This window comes from Anomaloglossus baeobatrachus, chromosome 1 (genome assembly GCF_048569485.1).
Source record: "Anomaloglossus baeobatrachus isolate aAnoBae1 chromosome 1, aAnoBae1.hap1, whole genome shotgun sequence".
In the NCBI taxonomy this organism is placed as follows: domain Eukaryota; kingdom Metazoa; phylum Chordata; class Amphibia; order Anura; family Aromobatidae; genus Anomaloglossus; species Anomaloglossus baeobatrachus.
In genome coordinates this window covers 928545221-928566510 of record NC_134353.1, presented here as the reverse complement: position 1 = coordinate 928566510, position 21290 = coordinate 928545221, and the positions used below count along the sequence as shown (strand labels likewise).

The 21290-nt window shown below is 47.2% G+C and overlaps 1 protein-coding gene across 1 annotated transcript in view; it reads left to right on the top strand.

Annotated features, from left to right (window-relative positions):
• TCF4 (transcription factor 4) overlaps window positions 1–21290 on the top strand; it is a 633301-nt gene that overhangs the window by 424147 nt on the left and 187864 nt on the right. The window lies entirely within an intron of this gene.

Sequence of the window (21290 nt, the reverse complement as noted above, 5' to 3'; positions counted from 1 at the left end):
GGATGGATGGATAGATAGATGGATGGAAGGATGGATGGATAGATAATAGATAGATAGATGGATGGATAGATGGATGGATGGATAGATAATAGATAGATGGATGGATGTATAGATGGATGGATGGATGAATAGATAATAGATGGATGGATGGATGGATAGATAGACAAATGATGGATAGATAGATAGATGGACGGAAGGATGGATGGATGGATAGATAGAAGATGGATGGATGGATAGATAGATGGACGGAAGGATGGATGGATGGATAATAGATAATGGATGGATGGATAGATAGATGGATAGATAGAAGATGGATGGATGAATGGATAGATAGATGGACGGAAGGATGGATGGAAGATGGATGGATGGATGGTTGGATAGATAGATAGATGGACGGAAGGATGGATGGATAGATAGAAGATGGGTGGATGGATAGAAGATGGGTGGATGGATAGATGGATGGATGAATGGATGGATGGATGGATGGATGGATAGAAGATGTATGGCTGTAGAGCTAGCTATAGGTAGAGCATTGCCTCCTGTGTATTAGTGGTCATTATCCCACGGTCATACATATAATACACATATAATATACTGGTGATTTGGCTGCTGGACGCCTCCGTCTTTTGGGAATGGCTGTGTATAATATAATCCTTCCTTCCTCTGTAGATAATTGCTGTCTTCCATGTGTCACTTCTGGGAATGTTGATTTGCCCAGGACATTTGATGCCAGCAGGAATGCCCGGGCCGTGTTATGTCGGTGCCATGGCCCCTGGTGCCCGTCCCTCGTGTGTGGATGCACACCCCGGTGAGCGGGGAAGGAAATGAGTTTGGTGGTCTTAGGTAAACCACGGAAAGTCTGGCTCCTCTCTGGGGGCCCGGACTGTGAAGAATAAATTACGCTCGTCCTGAGACCCCTCATTGTATAAGTAATTGCTGGGGGGAGCTGCGCTGCAGCTGTTGGGAAGACCTGTAATGTGGGCCTGATAAGGCTTTATAAAACCAGCTGGAATCTGGATACAGATGTAGCAGAGCTAAATTTGTCATTTAACTCTTTGGAGCTGCAGCTATTATGCACCTTGATAATTCTGTAATTGAAGGTAGTATACAATTACCATCCAGTCGACAACTTATCTCCAACACTACAACCTCCAACATACTTAGCTCTGCTACATCTTAATTAAGCGGTGTAATCCCTGGGTTGGGGGGAGCTGTGCTGCACCTGTAGAGGAGACCTGCCGGTGTACAGGGTACTGCCATGCTGATAAACTCAAAAAAACACCCAGAAGAAACAATGACTTCAGGAAAATATATTTCTTGTAGAAGAATATTTTTGTATTATTTATTTTTTTTTTAAATTAATTTTTATTAACACTTAGATTAAAAAAAAACAATTAATGATTAAAATAATGGAGCCTCCAATGCAAAATGCACACACAAAAAGAGGCTACTCTTTTACTCCACACACCTTCTGAAGAAGTCACATGAACGAAACGCGCGTCGGGCTTGTGAGGCGAGCTGGGAGCTTATACCCATTTGGTTACGTCCAGGTATGCAGTTTGCATCCATTGATTTATTGGGGCACTTTCACTTCTGTACTGTAGGCCTTTGGGTTCTAATGGTTTTTTGGCAGGCAGGGTCTTTGGTGGGTTAATTTTGTGGATTTATCCCTTTACTATACTTGAAGTGCATTGCTTTAGAATGATTTTTTTTCTGCATACCCTCCCAGTAGCCTCTTTCTGTGTGTGCATTTTGCATTGGAGGCTCCATTATTTTAATCATTAACTTATTTATTTATTTATTTTTTTAATCTAAGTGTTAATAAAAATATTTAAAAAAATAAATAAAATAAATAATAAGAAATATTTTTCTACAAGAAATATATTTTTCTGAAGTCATTGTTTTTTCCCACGGGCAGTTTTTGGAGTTTAATTGAGTGCCCTAATGACAGTAATGGTATGAGATTTTTGATTAATTTCAGATACAGATATAGCAGAGCTGAGTTTGCTCTTTAACCCTCTGCGATTGCTATGTCGGATTTTTTGCCTTTTTTTGCCCCATAAAAGTACAAATACAGTTCAGCTGCCCTACAAGTAACAGCTCTGCTACATCTAGAATCCTTGGGTAAGGTTGGTTGAGAAGATCTGATGCTGTATGTGATCACATAGGCCTGATAAGCTTTTATCAAACCAGCGGTATACAGATGTAGCAGAGCTGAGTTTGTCTTCTAGTTTGAAGAGGCTCAAATTTTAATACAATTTTTATTAGGGAAGAAAATCCTTGATTTTTCATTCTTGATCCACGGAATTGAGCAGCATGCCACTTATTTCTGTGGCAGCCCCACATAATTTGCCCACTTTTTGTGGAATCCCTGATCCCAATGTCTTGGGATTTGATGGCATTTTCCACGCTGATTTGTGAAACCTGACTCGTGTGAACAGACCCCGATAAACTTAAAGTTATGTTACACAGAAAAACTTAAATTGCTTGTGCATCAGATCTTAGGATAGGTTCACCAGCAGTCCTATGTAAAATCATAGTTTATGTCATGATTACACTCCTGAGTGTGCCATGTGACAAACTCAAACCTGTTACATCCAATGAACTTTACTGTGCATCAGATCATAGGATAGGTTCACCAGCAGTCCTATGTAAAATCACAGATTATGCCATGATTCCACTCCTGACTGTGCCATGTGACAAACTCAGCTCTGCTACATCAAATGAACTTTACTGTGCAGCAGATCATATGATACATTCACATGCAGTCCTATGTAAAGTCACAGATTATGTCATGATTCCACTCCTGACTGTGCCATGTGACAAACTCATTCAATTAACTTTACTGTGCATGAGATCATATGATAAATTGACATGCAGTCCTATGTAAAACCAAACAGTATCACTTTGATTTCCGGCACGTGTGACGCAGCTCTGCTACATCTAACAAAGTTTGTACATAAGATCATATCAAAGCTTCACCTGCAGTCCTATGTAAAATCACAGATTATGTCATGATTCCCCCCCTTACTGCGCCATGTGACAAACTCAAACGTGCTACATCCAATGAACTTTACTGTGCATCAGATCATATGATAAATGCACATGCAGTCCTATGTAAAACCACACGATATCAAATTGAATTCTGGGACGTGTGACGCAGCTCTGCTACATCTAACAAGCCTTGTACATAAGATCATATCAAAGCTTCAGCTGCAGTCCTATGTAAAACCACATCTAATCTGTCAGAATTCTTTCTTGTTTTGTATTAAACTTGGTTTTGTTGCACCTAACACCCTTGCGCATGAGATCATATATGATAGTTTCACATGCAGTCCTATGTAAAGCCATCATGAATCCAACTTGAGTTATGCCACGAAACAAACTAAGCTCTGCTATATCCAGTGTACTTGTTTGTGCATCAGACGATATGACAGGCACATCTGCAGTCCTATGTAAAACCACAAATTAGCTGTCATTATTCAATTTTGTGTTGTGCATGGATAATACTGAGCTCTGCTACATCTAACAAACTTGCCAATGTATCAGATGATGATACTTTCACCTATAGAACAAAAAAACAAACCTCTGCCATACAGTTAGGTCCAGAAATATTTGGACAGTGACACAAGTTTTGTTATTTTAGCTGTTTACAAAAACATGTTCAGAAATACAATTATATATATAATATGGGCTGAAAGTGCACACTCCCAGCTGCAATATGAGAGTTTTCACATCCAAATCGGAGAAAGGGTTTAGGAATCATAGCTCTGTAATGCATAGCCTCCTCTTTTTCAAGGGACCAAAAGTAATTGGATAAGGGACTCTAAGGGCTGCAATTAACTCTGAAGGTGTCTCCCTCGTTAACCTGTAATCAATGAAGTAGTTAAAAGGTCTGGGGTTGATTACAGGTGTGTGGTTTTGCATTTGGAAGCTGTTGCTGTGACCAGACAACATGCGGTCTAAGGATCTCTCAATTGAGGTGAAGCAGAACATCCTGAGGCTGAAAAAAAAGACAAAATCCATCAGAGAGATAGCAGACATGCTTGGAGTAGCAAAATCAACAGTCGGGTACATTCTGAGAAAAAAGGAATTGACTGGTGAGCTTGGGAACTCAAAAAGGCCTGGGCGTCCACGGATGACAGCAGTGGTGGATGATCGCCGCATACTTTCTTTGGTGAAGAAGAACCCGTTCACAACATCAACTGAAGTCCAGAACACTCTCAGTGAAGTAGGTGTATCTGTCTCTAAGTCAACAGTAAAGAGAAGACTCCATGAAAGTAAATACAAAGGGTTCACATCTAGATGCAAACCATTCATCAATTCCAAGAATAGACAGGCCAGAGTTAAATTTGCTGAAAAACACCTCATGAAGCCAGCTCAGTTCTGGAAAAGTATTCTATGGACAGATGAGACCAAGATCAACCTGTACCAGAATGATGGGAAGAAAAAAGTTTGGAGAAGAAAGGGAACGGCACATGATCCAAGGCACACCACATCCTCTGTAAAACATGGTGGAGGCAACGTAATGGCATGGGCATGCATGGCTTTCAATGGCACTGGGTCACTTGTGTTTATTGATGACATAACAGCAGACAAGAGTAGCCGGATGAATTCTGAAGTGTACCGGGATATACTTTCAGCCCAGATTCAGCCAAATGCCGCAAAGTTGATCGGACGGCGCTTCATAGTACAGATGGACAATGACCCCAAGCATACAGCCAAAGCTACCCAGGAGTTCATGAGTGCAAAAAAGTGGAACATTCTGCAATGGCCAAGTCAATCACCAGATCCTAACCCAATTGAGCATGCATTTCACTTGCTCAAATCCAGACTTAAGACGGAAAGACAAACAAACAAGCAAGACCTGAAGGCTGCGGCTGTAAAGGCCTGGCAAAGCATTAAGAAGGAGGAAACCCAGCGTTTGGTGATGTCCATGGGTTCCAGACTTAAGGCAGTGATTGCCTCCAAAGGATTCGCAACAAAATATTGAAAATAAAAATATTTTGTTTGGGTTTGGTTTATTTGTCCAATTACTTTTGACCTCCTAAAATGTGGAGTGTTTGTAAAGAAATGTGACAATTCCTACAATTTCTATCAGATATTATTGTTCAAACCTTCAAATTAAACGTTACAATCTGCACTTGAATTCTGTTGTAGAGGTTTCATTTCAAATCCAATGTGGTGGCATGCAGAGCCCAACTCGCCAAAATTGTGTCACTGTCCAAATATTTCTGGACCTAACTGTAGGTGTTCATCTAGAGTTGTAACCGCATGTGACAAACTCAACCCCAAATGTAGATTATTATTATGGAGCGGAACGATTCGGAGAGGATCGAGTTTGCGTTGAATTTCGTTACATTTGTGATATTACGCAAATTTGAAGATTTTGAGATGTCATTTGCAGTTTACACAAGAAACCCTTGACAGCACCATTTCCACACTGCTGAGGCATCATAGATAGGGGTAATGTTATTTTGCGTTGATGCACATCCTTCCCATAATGCCCTGCATCTAGCGGACTATTATACCCTGTACAGTGGTGGTCAATACCGGGGACATCACAGATCAATGGTACCCAGCAGAGCACACAGTGTGCACAGCAGAGACGTATTCATCTCCAGAGTCACTGGGTAAATCTTTCTCTCCTGTAAAGTGTAAGCTCCTATGGTCAGCAATATCTTCTCTCACTCTCTTTTCTGTGGAGTGTAAGCTCTTAGGGTCAGCGGGGTCCTCTCTCTTTTTCCTGAACAGTGTAAGCTCTTATGGTCAGCAGGGTCCTCTATCTCTCCTGTAGAGTGTAAGCTCTTATGGTCAGCGGGGTCCTCTCTCTCCTGTAGAGTGTAAGCTCTTATGGTCAGCGGGGTCCTCTCTCTCCTGTAGAGTGTAAGCTCTTATGGTCAGTGGGATTCTCTCTCTCCTGTAGAGTATAAGCTCTTATGGTCAGCGGGGTCCTCTCTCTCCTGTAGAGTGTAAGCTCTTATGGCCAGTGGGGTTCTCTCGCTCTCCTGTAGAGTGTAAGCTCTTATGGTCAGCGGGGTCCTCTCTCTCCTGTAGAGTGTAAGCTCTTATGGTCAGTGGGATTCTCTCTCTCCTGTAGAGTATAAGCTCTTATGGTCAGCGGGGTCCTCTCTCTCCTGTAGAGTGTAAGCTCTTATGGCCAGTGGGGTTCTCTCGCTCTCCTGTAGAGTATAAGCTCTTATGGTCAGCGGGGTCCTCTCTCTCCTGTAGAGTGTAAGCTCTTATGGTCAGTGGGGTTCTCTCGCTCTCCTGTAGAGTGTAAGCTCTTATGGTCAGTGGGGTTCTCTCGCTCTCCTGTAGAGTGTAAGCTCTTATGGTCAGCGGGGTCCTCTCACTCCTGTAAAGTGTAAGCTCTTATGGTCAGTGGGGTCCTCTCTCTCCTGTAGAGTGTAAGCTCTTATGGTCAGTGGGGTTCTCTCTCTCTCCTGTACAGTGTAAGCTCTTATGGTCAGTGGGGTCCTCTCTTTCTCCCTCTCCTGTAGAGTGTAAGCTCTTATGGTCAGTGGGGTCCTCTCTCCCCTGTAGAGTGTAAGCTCTTATGGTCAGTGAGGTCCCCTTTCTCTCTCCTGTAGAGTGTAAGCTCTCATGCTCAGTGGGGTCTTTTATCTCCTGTAGGGTTTAGGCTCTTATGGTCAGCAGAGTCCTCTCTTTCTCTCTCTTTCTGTAGCGTGTAAGCTCCTATGGTCAGTGAGGTCCTCTCTCTCTCTCTCCTGTAGAATGTAAGCTCCTATAGTCAGTGGGGTTTTCTCTCTCTCTCTCCTGTAGAGTGTAAGCTTTTATGGTCAGCGGGGTCCTCTCTCTCCTGTAGAGTGTAAGCTCCTATGGTCAGTGGGGTTCTTTCTCTCTCTCTCTCTCCTGTAGAGTGTAAGCTCTTATGGTCAGCGGGGTCCTCTCTCTCCTGTAGAGTGTAAGCTCCTATGGTCAGTGGGGTTCTTTCTCTCTCTCTCTCTCCTGTAGAGTGTAAGCTCCTATGGTCAGTGGGGTTCTTTCTCTCTCTCTCTCTCTCTCCTGTAGAGTGTAAGCTCCTATGGTCAGTGGGGTTCTTTCTCTCTCTCTCCTGTAGAGTGTAAGCTCTTATGGTCAGCGGGGTCCTCTCTCTCCTGTAGAGTATAAGCTCCTATGGTCAGCGAGGTCCTATTTCTGTCTCTCCTTTAAGTTTCCAGTATTGAAATACACACAAATTTCTTAGCTACAAACCTCATTTTTTTGGGAAAGTCAATCAAATTTCAAAAGATCTGCTCATCTCTAGCTACAACGTAAAAACCTGTGCATCATATCAGATTCAGCTGCAGTCCTAGGTAAAACCACAAATTACCTCTGGCGACTCCTTAGTTTGTACCCCGTGTGACATACTGAGTTGTGCTTCATCCTCAGTAAAATCCCTGCCTGTGCATTAGATCATGTTATAGCTTCACCTCAAAGTCTATGTAACACCACTAGCCGCTGTTCCACCTTGTGTAGTGGCGCGTGACAAACTCAGTTCTGCTCCATCTATAATGTATTTTATTAGCAAGCAGGTAGAAATAAAAACCGCCACACTGTGCACCCCCTATACTGATGTTCCCGTAGTCAAAGCCTTGCTCCCGGGGTGTCTTGTTTGATATACATTCGCTGTGATCTACGGCACCTGGGAAATGTTACTGTCTTCTCGCCCCCTCCTTCACTTTAATCATCTTGCGGTAGAGTCGCAGGATTTCATACAAAACATTTCCAGGTTTCGACTCATAAAGCAGGATCCAAATGAAAAGTAACGTCTGAGCGCGGCATTAGATGGGCCCCGATTCACTGAGCGCAGAGCCATGAGGCCTCCATCCTTTGAAGTCTATGAGACACTGGAGCTTTGTGCCTTGGACATTAGGGTCAGTGTGTTGGGAAACCTCCACGGCTCTGCTACGCAGAACATCAAACACCCTCCTCCGAGCCCGGGAGCTTTATACGTTTGTTTTATTTCATTTATTTGTAACATGTTTAGGACACATGTAGAAAACATCGACCACCAGAGCGACACGTCAGTGTGTGGTGTGTAGGAGTTCAAAGAAAAGCTGTGCCATACCGTACCCTGTCCAGAACCTGAAGCTGCGCCACACCGTACCCTGTCCAGAACCTGAAGCTGTGCCATACCGTACCCTGTCCAGAAGCTGAAGCTGTGCCATACCGTACCCTGTCCAGAAGCTGTAGCTGTGCCATACCGTACCCTGTCCATAGGCTGAAGCTGCGCCATACCGTACCCTGTCCAGAAGCTGAAGCTGTGTCATACCGTACCCTGTCCAGAAGCTGAAGCTGCGCCATACCGTACCCTGTCCAGAACCTGAAGCTGCGCCACACCGTACCCTGTCCAGAAGCTGAAGCTGTGCCATACCGTACCCTGTCCATAGGCTGAAGCTGTGCCATACCGTACCCTGTCCAGAAGCTGAAGCTGTGCCATACCGTACCCTGTCCATAGGCTGAAGCTGTGCCATACCGTACCCTGTCCAGAAGCTGAAGCTGTGCTATACCGTACCCTGTCCATGGGTTGAAGCGGTGTCATACCATACCCTGTCCGTAGGCTGAAGCTGCACCATACCGTACCCTGTCCATAGGCTGAAGCTGTTCCATACCGTACCCTGTCCAGAAGCTGAAGCTGCTCCATACCGTACCCTGTCCATAGGCTGAAGCTGTGCCATACAGTACCCTGTCCAGAAGCTGAACCTGTGCCATACCGTACCCTGTCCATAGGTTGAAGCGGTGTCATACCATACCCTGTCCGTAGGCTAAAGCTGCACCATACCGTACCCTGTCCATAGGCTGAAGCTGTGCCATACCGTACCCTGTCCAGAAGCTGAAGCTGCTCCATACCGTACCCTGTCCATAGGCTGAAGCTGTGCCATACCGTACCCTGTCCGTAGGCTGAAGCTGTGCCATACCGTACCCTATCTATAGGCTGAAGCTGCGCCATACCGTACCCTGTCCAGAAGCTGAAGCTGCTCCTTTCCGTACCCTGTCCATAGGCTGAAACTGTGTCATACCATACCCTGTCCGTAGGCTGAAACTGTGTCATACCATACCCTGTCCGTAGGCTGAAACTGTGTCATACCGTACCCTGTCCGTAGGCTGAAGCTGTGTCATACCATACCCTGTCCAGAAGCTGAAGCTGTGACATACCGTACCCTGGCCATAGGCTGAAGCTGCGCCATACCGTACCCTGTCCATAGGCTGAAGCTGCGCCATACCGTACCCTGTCCATAGGCTAAAGCTGTGTCATACCATACCCTGTCCATAGGCTGAAGCTGTGTCATACCATACAACCCTGTCCGTAGGCTGAAGCTGTGCCATACCGTACCCTGTCCATAGGCTGAAGCTGCGCCATACCGTACCCTGTCCATAGGCTAAAGCTGTGTCATACCGTACCCTGTCTGTAGGCTGAAGCTGTGCCATAGCGTACCCTGTCCATAAGCGGAATTTGTGTCATACTATACCCTGTCCGTAGGTTGAAGCGGTGTCATACTATACCCTGTCCGTAGGCTGAAGCTGTGCCATACCGTACCCTGTCCGTAGGCTGAAGCTGTGCCATACCATACCCTGTCCATAGGCTGAAGCTGTGCCATACCGTACCCTGTCCGTAGGCTGAAGCTGTGCCATACCGTACCCTGTCCAGAGGCTGAAGCTGTGCCATACCGTACCCTGTCCAGAGGCTGAAGCTGTGCCATACTGTACCCCTTCCATTGTGTAAAGCTGCTCCATATCGTACCCCGTCTGTAGGCTGTATCTGCGCCCCGCAATAATGCACAAGTAATATCTTTGCAGTATCATTGAGGTGCTGATCATTATTTTTGAAATTGTTTTGTTGTTATTTCTGGTTGTCCTTCAATCAGATTGGAAGAAATCTGTGTGGTCCAATTACTCCCATTGATATTCTTGGATTTGTCTCATGGAAACCATGAAATAACCATCGTTTGTCAAAACTAATGATAACACTACAGTATCTTTATAATGGAGTGATAGCTTTATATCAGGACAGTGGGTTTATTATAGTGTGATAGCTTTATATCAGGACAGTGGCTTTATTATAGTGTGATAGCTTTATATCAGGACAGTGGGTTTATTATAGTGTGATAGCTTTATATCAGGACAGTGGCTTTATTATAGTGTGATAGCTTTATATCAGGACAGTGGGTTTATTATAGTGTGATAGCTTTATATCAGGACAGTGGCTTTATTATAGTGTGATAGCTTTATATCAGGACAGTGGGTTTATAATAGTGTGATAGCTTTATATCAGGACAGTGGGTTTATTATAGTGTGATAGCTTTATATCAGGACAGTGGGTTTATTATAGTGTGATAGCTTTATATCAGGACAGTGGGTTTATTATAGTGTGATAGCTTTATATTAGGACATCAGGACTTAACATGGACAAAACAGAGTTCAAGAAAGCCACGGACCCACTTGGGGGGAGGGGCGACATGACCAAGGGGGAGGTAGGGAGTGATGGGTTAATAGGGACAGTGGTATATGCCTAATATGGCTTTGGGGGATGGTTTTAGCCGGGGAGGAAGAGGAGGAGCAGGGAAAGGGTTAGCTGGGAGAGGAAGGAGTTACCTCCTCTTCTGTTTCCGGACGCCGAACGATCTGCACGTGCACCTCCATGGCAGATCTTCAGGAGCTCCAGCGTCTGATTCAGGCAGCGGTCGCAGCGCACGGGCCCCTGGCAGTGCAGACCCACATCAGGGCTGCCGGGGTTAACCCGTCGGCGCTTGCCCCTCGTCCCCCCAGCAGCGGCGGGCGCCAGTCGCGGCCCCCCCCGCAGGTATTCCCCGGGCGCGGGGGGGGCGAGGAGGAGATGTAAGAGCCCCTCCAGGGACCCTCCGCAGAGTGCAGCGCAGCAGCAGCGTCTGGCTGCTGCAGAGGCCGGCGGGAGGAATCTTCGTTCCAGCCGCGGCGGTCGGGAGGTGGGAGTGGCCAGCACGGGGCCTGCTTCCGGTCCCGGCCTCCGGGCTGGAGTTACTGAGACTGCAGCGGCTCCAGGCCGGGAGCGCGCTCGGCGCAGGAGAGAGGCCAGCAGATCCCCCTGCAGTCGGCGGGGGGACCGCGGGGCTGCACGTGGCGGTAGGTCCGGCGCCGGGGGGGGGTCTGCGGTGCCTGACCCCGGTGCGGCTGAGAGAAGGAGTGACGGCGGGAGCCCTGCGGCAACCGCCGGGTCACTCAGTACCGCTGTGCAGCCCCCGGATGTGGCAGTCTCCCGTGGGAGCGGGAGGACTCGGCGGATGGAGGCCTGCAATAGCCCAGGAGGGCCAGAGGCGACGACGGCTGAGATCCGGAGCCGGGCGTCTGGTCGTCCGCGCCCAGAGGCCCCTTGCAGTCGGCAGGGGGGCGGGCGCAAGAGGTCGAGGCCCGGGGTGCCGGCGCGGGGGACAGGACGGTCTCCTGGGTTGTCACCCCGGGGCAAGAGATGGAGCGGGGATGACTCTGCCCACGCGGCGGCCCTGTCTGGCGGCCGTGGTGGGGGGGGTGCTGCGGCGGCGCCCCCCGGATGTCGGATGGAAGATGAGGCCAGAGGCGAGGAGGGGGAAGAGGCTTTCGGTTCGGAGGAGTCGGATGGACGACAGACGGAGGACAGCGAGGCGGCGGTCTCGGGAGACGCCGAGCGGCGGTCGGGTGAGACGGCCGCGGAGGCGGCAGGGGCTGCGCTGGCGGGGGGCTTCGGGGGGGGGGGCGGCTGCGGCTACGGCAGCGCCCGCTGGTTTCGCAGTGTGGAGTCAATTGTTGGGGCTGTTGCAGGGGCTGGCGGCGGCTTCGGGAGCGGGGGGGGAGGGGGCCCAGGCGCCGGTGGCGGCGTGGGTGGGTGCAGCCGGTTTAGGGGCCTCGGCGGCGACGGGGGGTGACGGAGCGGGTGCGAGTAGAGGGGGGGGCGAAGGGGGGAGTGAGACGGGGGGGGGAAAGGAGAAGGAAAAGGAGAAGGAAAAGGAGAAGGAAAAGGAGAAGGAGGATGAGGTGGTGCGCTTAGATGATAGGGCTAAAAGCGAAGTTTATGTTTGTTTTGAGGGCCCGCTGGGGGCCCATTTGAAGAAGGAGGTGCGGGAAAAAATTTGGAAAGGGGAATATGTGGAGATATTTTCTCTGCTTCCCCTGGAGAAATTTAATTTGGATAGGGTTAAGCCGAGTGATTCCAAAAAGGAGAAGGACGAGGAGGAAAAGCGCCGTTATAGGCTTATTCCTCGGACTTTTGCCAACTGGCTACAGGCATTTGCGATTTTGGCGAGCGTGGTCGGGGAGAAGGAGCCGGAGCATTGTTCGGCTTTGTTCGGCTACATGGATGCGATAGGGGAGGCTTATCGAGTTTATGGCGGACTGGCGTGGCTGCGCTACGACGAGCAATTTAGGCAGCGGAAGGCATTGCGGCCAGATATGCGTTGGGACCATAAGGATATTTCCTTATGGATGCGATTGATGTCGGCACCGGCTCAGCCCTTTCGGGGGGGCGCCGGGGGTTCGGGGGGGGCCGGGTCCCCGGCAAGTTTCAAGAAAGGTTTGTGTTGGCAGTACAATGAAGGGCAGTGCAGGTTTGGAGCGGCGTGCCGTTTTAAGCATGAATGCTCCGGATGTGGGGGGGGACATAGCTTGTCCAAATGTTTTAAAAAAGGAAAAGGAAAGGCTGGTGATGGGGCTGGTAAGAGGGACGACGCCGGTGAAGGTAGAAGTGATGGTTCCGTTTTTAAATAGGTATCCGGACAAGGAGGCGGCGGCGTTGTTAAGTTCTGGTTTTTCGGATGGTTTTCATATTCCGTCGGTTGTTAATGCATCGGTTCCGCCGTATCGTAATTTGCGTTCCGCTCGGGATCACCCGGAAGTGGTGGATGAGAAGCTGGAAAGGGAGGTGGCTTTGGGCAGGATGGGCGGCCCTTATGTCGCCCCGCCGTGCGGGAATTTGGTGGTGTCACCGTTGGGGGTGGTACCAAAGAAGGAGCGGAATAAATTTCGGCTGATTCATCATTTGTCTTACCCGGAAGGGTTATCGGTGAATGATGGCATTGCGCCGGAGTTGTCGGCGGTATATTATGTGTCGTTCGATAAGGCGTTGGACCTGGTTAGGGCGGCGGGGCGGGGTGCATTGATGGCAAAGGCGGATGTGGAAGCAGCGTTTCGGTTGTTACCGGTTCATCCAGATAGTCAGCATTTGTTGGGTTGCTGGTGGGATGGCAGTTATTATGTTGATCGTTGTTTGCCAATGGGCTGTTCCATTTCGTGTTCGTACTTTGAGGCATTTAGTTCGTTTGTTGAGTGGGTGGTTCGGGACGTGTCCGGGCTTACGTCCATCATTCATTACTTGGATGATTTCCTGTGTGTCGGGCCGGCGGGTTCGATGGTTTGTGCGGGTTTGCTATTTGCGTTGCAAAAAGTTGCGGCCAGTTTCGGGATTCCTTTGGCGCCGGATAAGACGGAAGGCCCGGCGCCGGTGATGTGTTTTCTGGGAATTGAAATTGACACCATTGCTATGGAATGCAGGTTGCCGGCGGAGAAGGTCCGTGATTTGAGGTCCGCAGTGTCAGGGGTAAAAGCGGCGAAGAAGGTGCGGCTTAAGGCGGTGCAGTCTTTGCTTGGAAAATTGAATTTTGCTTGCAGAATTGTGCCAATGGGGAGAGTGTTTGCGAGGCGTTTGGCGACGGCGACGGCCGGGGTACGGTTGCCGGCGCATTTTGTGCGGATCACAAAGGCGATCAGGGACGATTTGGAAGTATGGGATCAATTTTTGCAGCATTTCAACGGCCGGACGCTGGTGATGGAGAGGGTGGCGTCTAACGGGGCGTTGCAGCTGTTTACGGATGCGGCGGGGTCGGCCGGGTTTGGGGCTGTCTTCAGAGGTCATTGGTGTGTCGGGCAGTGGCCACAGGCGTGGCGGGAGAGCGGCTTGGTTAGGAATTTGGCTCTGTTAGAGCTATTCCCCATTGTAGTGGCAGTGGAGCTATGGGGGTCGCACTTTGCCGGAAGGAAAGTGTGTTTTCATTGTGATAACCAGGCGGTGGTGCACGCGATTAACAACTTGTCTGCTAAGTCGGAGCCGGTGGTGGTGTATTTGCGGCATTTAGTGTTGAGATGTCTGCAGTTGAATGTGCAGGTAGTGGCAAGGCACGTTCCGGGTGTTGACAACGAGGTGGCTGATGCTTTGTCTCGTTTTCAGTTCAGCAGGTTTCGGGCGCTGTTGCCGTGGGCGGACGAAGTTGGAGTGGAGTGCCCCGAGGATTTGTGGCATCTGGTGAGGCGGTGATCTCAGACTTGATTCGGAACTCGGTGACCGAGGTGACTTGGTGCCGGTATGCTAAGGTGTGGGCTGAATGGGAGGAGTTGTTGCGTCTGATGTTTGGTGGGGAAAGCGTGGATTACTTGGTGGCTTTGTTGTCATTGGTGAGTACGGATTTTTCAGCCGGGCGATCGGCATCGGCTGTGGCACATCGGGTGTCGGCAGTGGCATTTTGGTTAAAAATGAGAGGGGAGCGTGATGTTTCACAGGATTTTCGGGTTCGTCAGGCTTTGCGGGGCTTTCGCCGTGGCGTACGGGAGAGGGACAAGAGGCGCCCTGTATCGTTTGGTTTGTTGAGACGGATGGTGGGTGGCCTGAGCGGCATTTGTGAGTCTGTGTACGAGACGGTTCTATTTACAACGGCTTTCGGTCTCGCTTTTTATGGGGCGTTCCGGATAGGCGAGCTGGTGAGCCCGTCCAGGGTGACGGGTGGTGGTTTGATGTTTGAGGACGTGCAAGTGAGCAGTAGTCAGGTGGAGTGCCGGATTCGCCGGTCAAAAATGGATCAGCTGGGCCGTGGTAGATTGGTGGTGTTATATGCGGTTCCAGGAGAGGAATTGTGCCCTGTGCGTTTAGTCGAGAGATTTATGGCCGTGAGGGGAGGCTTACCTGGCCCGTTGTTGCGGCATTTGAATGGGTCGTTTTTGTCGAGGTTTCAGTTTGTGGCGGTGCTGCGGCTAAGTCTACGTAACGCGGGGGAGCGCCCGGAGGAATTCGGGTCGCATTCATTCCGAATTGGTGCAGCAACGGAGGCAGCCCGTTGGGGGCTTGGAGATGAGGTGGTAAAGCGTATTGGTAGATGGGAATCTTCTTGTTTTCGGCGGTATGTGAGACCGCAGTTGTTGTAGCATCATGGGACTTTGGTTACGTGCGGAAGGTTTGAGGAAAGGGGTGTTTTTTGATGTGTTGGTGGTTGTGCTGTTATTGGTTTTGATATTTTCGTTTTGTTTTATTTGTTATAGGGAAGTGCCTGATCTGGATCTTGGGGCACTCCTTCGTATTTTGGGGTGCCCGTCGGGCGGAGGTCCGCCCGAATGGTCGACAGCTGGGTTTGGATCGTGCGCAGGCGACTGTTCGATGGATCGGAGTTCGGGGCATGGAGTGGGGCAGGGTGGTCCCGGAATTTCGTTTCCATTGTAAAGTTGAGCGGCCCCCGGATGTGCTGGTATTGCATGTGGGGGGTAATGATCTTGGTGCCAGGGCGTCGCGGGATTTGATCCGAGACATAAAGATTGATTTACTGCAGTTGTGGAAGCGGTATCCTGGTTTGCTGGTCGTATGGTCTGACATAGTGACCAGGTTGGCATGGAGAGGGGCTCGGTCGGTGGAGAAGGTTAATAAGGCCAGGGCCCAGGTGAATAGGGTAGTGGCTAGGTTTGTGACCAGGAATGGTGGGATTGTGGTACGGCACAGGGATTTGGAGCCGGCTGATTGGCGATTTCGGAGGGGTGATGGTGTGCACCTCAACGAGGTCGGTCTGGATTTATGGGCGTTGGGTCTGCAGGATGGTGTGGAGCGTGCTTTTGGTGTGTGGCGGGTCCAGGCCACGTAAGGTGTCACGTGGTCTGTCCTGTGGCGGTGGGGGTAGGTCTGGTCCAGAGGTTTGGAAGTGATTGGTGGCTGGACCGGGAGTCATTGTCTTGGTATGGTGGCTCTCGGTTTCCGGGATGTGGCAGGCACGGGGTTCTGCCAAAGTGTGGGGGTCAATCCGTGGGTGATTGGCACCTCGTCTCTGGGTCGGTGTGTTGCGGCCGGGGACAGGGGGAGTAGTAGTAGTGGACTGGGCCTACCCCGGGGGGTATTGTAAATGTTATTGTCTATTGTTACCGTTATGTGGTTGTTTTGGGTCGCCCGTTGGACGGCGTCCCTAAGGTACTAGTCTGTAAAACAATAGGCAATAAAAAAGGCTGCTGTGGCCATTTGAACCAAGTCGCATGCAGTCCGTGTGTTTAATTTTAGAGGATAAGGGGGTTTGGTTACACAGACATCATGACCGGAGAATCCTCCCTCAGCTGGTCAAGAAAGCCACGGACCCACTTGGGGGGAGGGGCGACATGACCAAGGGGGAGGTAGGGAGTGATGGGTTAATAGGGACAGTGGTATATGCCTAATATGGCTTTGGGGGATGGTTTTAGCCGGGGAGGAAGAGGAGGAGCAGGGAAAGGGTTAGCTGGGAGAGGAAGGAGTTACCTCCTCTTCTGTTTCCGGACGCCGAACGATCCCCGCCCACCCTCCCTTTGTGTTGTCATGTGGGAGATGTTTTTGGGTAGTTGGGATACCTTTTGTCACAGTAGCGGTGGGGGTAGGTCTGGTCCAGAGGTTTGGAAGTGATTGGTGGCTGGACCGGGAGTCATTGTCTTGGTATGGTGGCTCTCGGTTTCCGGGATGTGGCAGGCACGGGGTTCTGCCAAAGTGTGGGGGTCAATCCGTGGGTGATTGGCACCTCGTCTCTGGGTCGGTGTGTTGCGGCCGGGGACAGGGGGAGTAGTAGTAGTGGACTGGGCCTACCCCGGGGGGTATTGTAAATGTTATTGTCTATTGTTACCGTTATGTGGTTGTTTTGGGTCGCCCGTTGGACGGCGTCCCTAAGGTACTAGTCTGTAAAACAATAGGCAATAAAAAAGGCTGCTGTGGCCATTTGAACCAAGTCGCATGCAGTCCGTGTGTTTAATTTTAGAGGATAAGGGGGTTTGGTTACACAGACATCATGACCGGAGAATCCTCCCTCAGCTGGTCATTGTCTTTCCTCCTCCTCACTCATCTCCTCCAACAAGCCTTTCCATCAAACTTGATGGTTGCTCGCTCTCCCCAGTCTCACAAGCTCGTTGCCTTGGAGTAACCCTCGACTCTGCTCTATCCTTCAAGCCACACATCCAAGCCCTCTTCACCTCATGCCGACTACAACTCAAAAATATCTCCCGGATCCGTGCTTTCCTTAACCAAGAATCTGCAAAAACATTAGTGCATGCCCTCATCATCTCCCGCCTCGACTACTGCAACCTCCTGCTCTCTGGCCTCCCTTCCAACACTCTTTCACCCCTCCAATCTATCCTAAACTCTGCGGCCCGCTTAATCCACCTCTCCCCTCGCTACTCCCCAGCCTCGCCACTCTGCCAATCCCTTCACTGGCTTCCCATCGCCCAACGACTCCAGTTCAAAACATTAACCATGACATACAAAGCCATGCACAACCTGTCTCCTCCTTACATCTGTGACCTAGTCTCCCGGTACCTACCTGCACGCAACCTCAGATCCTCACAAGATCTCCTTCTCTGCTCCTCTCTTATCTCCTCTTCCCACAATCGCGTACAAGATTTCTCCCGTGCATCCCCCATACTCTGGAATGCTCTACCTCAGCACATCAGACTCTCCACTACCGTGGAAAGCTTCAAGAGGAACCTCAAGACCCACCTCTTCCAACAAGCCTACAACCTACAATAGCCCTCAGTCCAGTAGACCACTGCACAAACCAGCTCTGTCCTCACCTATTATACCATCACCCATTCCCTGTAGACTGTGAGCCCTCGCGGGCAGGGTCCTCTATCCTCCAATACCAGTCTGTCTTGTACTGTTAATGATTGTTGTATGTATACCCTCTTTCACTTGTAAAGCGCCATGGAATAAATGGCGCTATAATAATAAATAATAATAATAATATCAGGACAGTGGGTTTATTATAGTGTGATAGCTTTATATCAGGACAGTGGGTTTATTATAGTGTGATAGCTTTATATCAGGACAGTGGGTTTATTATAGTGTGATAGCTTTATATCAGGACAGTGGGTTTATTATAGTGTGATAGCTTTATATCAGGACAGTGGGTTTATTATAGTGTGATAGCTTTATATCAGGACAGTAGCTTTATTATAGTGTGATAGCTTCATATCAGGACAGTGGGTTTATTATAGTGTGATAGCTTTATATCAGGACAGTAGCTTTATTATAGTGTGATAGCTTCATATCAGGACAGTGGGTTTATTATAGTGTGATAGCTTTATATCAGGACAGTAGCTTTATTATAGTGTGATAGCTTCATATCAGGACAGTGGGTTTATTATAGTGTGATAGCTTTATATCAGGACAGTGGGTTTATTATAGTGTGATAGCTTTATATCAGGACAGTGGGTTTATTATAGTGGGATAGCTTTATATCAGGACAGTGGGTTTATTATAGTGTGATAGCTTTATATCAGGACAGTGGGTTTATTATAGTGGGATAGCTTCATATCAGGACAGTGGGTTTATTATAGTGGGATAGCTTTATATCAGGACAGTGGGTTTATTATAGTGTGATAGCTTTATATCAGGACAGTGGGTTTATTATAGTGTGATAGCTTTATATCAGGACAGTGGGTTTATTATAGTGTGATAGCTTTATATCAGGACAGTGGGTTTATTATAGTGTGATAGCTTTATATCAGGACAGTGGGTTTATTATAGTGTGATAGCTTCATATCAGGACAGTGGGTTTATTATAGTGGGATAGCTTTATATCAGGACAGTGGGTTTATTATAGTGTGATAGCTTTATATCAGGACAGTGGGTTTATTATAGTGGGATAGCTTTATATCAGGACAGTGGGTTTATTATAGTGTGATAGCTTTATATCAGGACAGTGGGTTTATTATAGTGTGATAGCTTCATATCAGGACAGTGGGTTTATTATAGTGGGATAGCTTTATATCAGGACAGTGGGTTTATTATAGTGTGATAGCTTTATATCAGGACAGTGGGTTTATTATAGTGTGATAGCTTTATATCAGGACAGTGAGTTTATTATAGTGTGATAGCTTTATATCAGGACAGTAGCTTTATTATAGTGTGATAGCTTTATATCAGGACAGTGGGTTTATTATAGTGTGATAGCTTTATATCAGGACAGTGAGTTTATTATAGTGTGATAGCTTTATATCAGGACAGTGGGTTTATTATAGTGGGATAGCTTTATATCAGGACAGTGGGTTTATTATAGTGTGATAGCTTTATATCAGGACAGTGGGTTTATTATAGTGTGATAGCTTTATATCAGGACAGTGAGTTTATTATAGTGTGATAGCTTTATATCAGGACAGTGGGTTTATTATAGTGTGATAGCTTTATATCAGGACAGTGGGTTTATTATAGTGTGATAGCTTTATATCAGGACAGTGAGTTTATTATAGTGTGATAGCTTTATATCAGGACAGTAGCTTTATTATAGTGTGATAGCTTTATATCAGGACAGTGAGTTTATTATAGTGTGATAGCTTTATATCAGGACAGTGGGTTTATTATAGTGGGATTGCTTTATATCAGGACAGTGGGTTTATTATAGTGTGATAGCTTTATATCAGGACAGTGAGTTTATTATAGTGTGATAGCTTTATATCAGGACAGTAGCTTTATTATAGTGTGATAGCTTTATATCAGGACAGTGGGTTTATTATAGTGTGATAGCTTTATATCAGGACAGTGGGTTTATTATAGTGTGATAGCTTTATATCAGGACAGTGGGTTTATTATAGTGTGATAGCTTTATATCAGGACAGTAGCTTTATTATAGTGTGATAGCTTCATATCAGGACAGTGGGTTTATTATAGTGTGATAGCTTTATATCAGGACAGTGGGTTTATTATAGTGTGATAGCTTCATATCAGGACAGTGGGTTTATTATAGTGTGATAGCTTTATATCAGGACAGTGGGTTTATTATAGTGTGATAGCTTTATATCAGGACAGTGGGTTTATTATAGTGTGATAGCTTCATATCAGGACAGTGGGTTTATTATAGTGGGATAGCTTTATATCAGGACAGTAGCTTTATTATAGTGTGATAGCTTCATATCAGGACAGTGGGTTTATTATAGTGTGATAGCTTTATATCAGGACGGTGGGTTTATTATAGTGGGATAGCTTTATATCAGGACAGTGGGTTTATTATAGTGTGATAGCTTTATATCAGGACAGTGGGTTTATTATAGTGTGATAGCTTTATATCAGGACAGTGGGTTTATTATAGTGTGATAGCTTCATATCAGGACAGTGGGTTTATTATAGTGGGATAGCTTTATATCAGGACAGTGGGTTTATTATAGTGTGATAGCTTTATATCAGGACAGTGGGTTTATTATAGTGTGATAGCTTTATATCAGGACAGTGAGTTTATTATAGTGTGATAGCTTTATATCAGGACAGTGGCTTTATTATAGTGTGATAGCTTTATATCAGGACAGTGGGTTTATAATAGTGTGATAGCTTCACATCAGGACAGTGGGTTTATTATAGTGTGATAGCTTTATATCAGGACAGTGGGTTTATCCAGTGGCATATATATATATATATATATATATATATATATATATATATATATATATGTTTTGTAGCAATACAGTAGGTTTATACAGGTTGTACAGCTGTATAGCAGTACTATAGATTGATAACATATTGGCAGATTTATAGCTGTACAGGAGCCTTATAATGGAGTGATAGCTTTATAACACCACCAGGCTTATACTGGGATACCTTTAGTGTGACTGATTTATAATATGTAGTACGGAGCCATTATAAAAGATGGAAACTTCATAACAGATTGTTTTAAACTATATAAATATCATGTTGTTATAAATCTCCAGTATTTTTATGGAGCGGCCGTTCTGCATTACATCTACAGCAATGCTATAAAGCTTTCATTTTACCATAATGTACTGGTATTGAGCCGCCATTCTCTTATATAGGTACAGCAATGTTATAAAGATATTCTTCTATTATAATGCTACAGTTACATTATATAGATATCATTGCACTACAAAGTTACAAAGTTAAAGTATATAACTTCCAGTATATAAAGACTAAATATAAGTTAATGGATGCAGATCTATCTATCTATCTATATACACAGGGTGGTGCAAAAGTAGGTGGACAGTCTGTGTAATAGGGTTATGAAGGGGGAGATTTATCAAACATGGTGGAAAGTGAAACTGACTCAGTTGCCCTTAGCAACCAATCAGATTCCACT